This window comes from Kryptolebias marmoratus, linkage group LG23, assembly GCF_001649575.2.
Source record: "Kryptolebias marmoratus isolate JLee-2015 linkage group LG23, ASM164957v2, whole genome shotgun sequence".
Lineage (NCBI taxonomy): Eukaryota > Metazoa > Chordata > Actinopteri > Cyprinodontiformes > Rivulidae > Kryptolebias > Kryptolebias marmoratus.
This window is the reverse complement of record NC_051452.1, coordinates 4,535,630-4,537,593: the sequence shown is the minus strand read 5'-3', so window position 1 is coordinate 4,537,593 and position 1,964 is coordinate 4,535,630.

Below are 1,964 nucleotides of genomic sequence, written 5' to 3'. Positions count from 1 at the left end.
GACACGCTGGAGGGACTATGTTTCTCGGCTGGCCTGGGAACGCCTTGGGATTCCCCCGGAGGAGCTGGCCCAAGTGGCTGGGGAGAGGGAAGTCTGGGTCTCCCTGCTTAGGCTGCTGCCCCCGCGACCCGACTCCGGATAAGGGGAAGAGAATGGATGGATGGATGGAATGGATAGGACAAGACTTTATTTATCCAACAACTGGGAAATTCAGATGTCACAGCAGCAACAGGAAAGGGTTCAGAAAATAAGTTCACAGATAAAAATAAATCACAAGCTATATACTTACAGAAAAAGTATGTACTTATATATTGCATAACATGATATTATGATTGACTTGATTGGGTGGCACAAAGGCACAGTGGTTAGAGCTGTCGCCTCCCAGCAAGAATGTTGCAGGATTGCTTCCCAACATGCAACCTTTCTGGTTGGAGTTTGTTCTTCCTGTGCACACCTGGGTTTACTCCAGGTACTCTGGTTTCCTCCCACAGACCAAAAACATGCATGTTAGGTTAACTAGTAACTCTAAACTGTCTCTAGGTGTGAGTGTGAATGGTTGTTTGTCTCTATGTGTCCCTGTGATGGACTTGAGACCTGTTCAGGGTGTCCCCCATCTCTCACACATAACTGCTGGAGATAGGCACCAGCTCCCTGTGACCAGGAAAGGAGAAGCACGTAAAGAAAATGGATGGATGACTGATTTGACTAGTGTCCATGTAAGAAAAATAATCACAGAGGATCAAGTGTAATGTGATGATAATATTGATTATAGTTATATAGTCTAATGGCTGTGGGCAAGAATGACCTTCAGTAGCATTCCTTTCTACAATGGAGATGTAAAAGTCCTGAGCTGAAGGAGCTGCTCAGGGACCTCACAGTGTGGTATGGGGAGTGGGAGGAATTAGCCATGATGGATGTCAGCTTGGCCAGCCACCTCTTTGATGGACTCCAGTGGGCAGCCTTGGACAGAGCAAAACTGTTGCAAAATTGTCTAACATCATTACAGAATGCGGTTGGTGGTAGGTGAACACAATATCGCATGAGATTGTGCAAAGGTCCTACAAACACCATGAGTGATATCAGCCCATCAAATGGAGCTAGCATGGATTTTAATGGGACATTTTCTCTATACTCTATTGTCTATACTGTAGGTGCTGGCAGCCTGTGATAACTGCAGTGTCCTCTAAGCGTTTCTTTCCTCCTACGAGGTTCTATCTGTCCTAAACTATCACCTCTTGTCACGACTCTGTCTCCTGCCACGCCCACATTACCATGCCACGACCTCATCACAGCAATCGTTCACACCTGTTGCCACTAGCATAAAGGCTCTCCCCTTCCTTTCAGTCTCTGCCAGATTATTGAAAGGTTCACCTGGTAAATATCCAGCAATTCTCTAAGTTCCATGCCTGTCTTGTGTTTGACCCTTCGCCCGTTTCTCGCCTCTCGCCTCTTGCCGGCTCCCCGTTGGAGACCATCTCGGATTCTGGCCTTGGTTAAAAGACTCTGTTCTCTGGCTCTGGCTTTCTGGATTATCCCCTATTGGATTTGGTCGCAGTTCTCTGACTACCCAGTTTTGACCTCCTGCCTGTTCCTGGACCCCTCTGTTGGCTTAGTGCTCACTCAGAGCTCAACTCCCGCTCACTGCTCCCAGTGCTCGACTCTCTTACCTGTTCTGGCCCAGGTTCGGCTCCACTACGTGAGTGCATTCTGTCACAAGGTGGGGATATGGCGGCAAACCCAGAACGCAGACGCATGGCTTAAAACGAACATAAATACTTTAACTAAAATAACAAACAAAAGGGCTGGCGTGGCAGCAAAACATCCATCCATCCATCCATTCTCTTCCGCTTATCCGGGGTCGGGTCGCGGGGGCAGCAGCCTAAGCAGGGAGACCCAGACTTCCCTCTCCCCAGCCACTTGGGCCAGCTCCTCCGGGGGAATCCCAAGGCGTTCCCAGGCCAGCC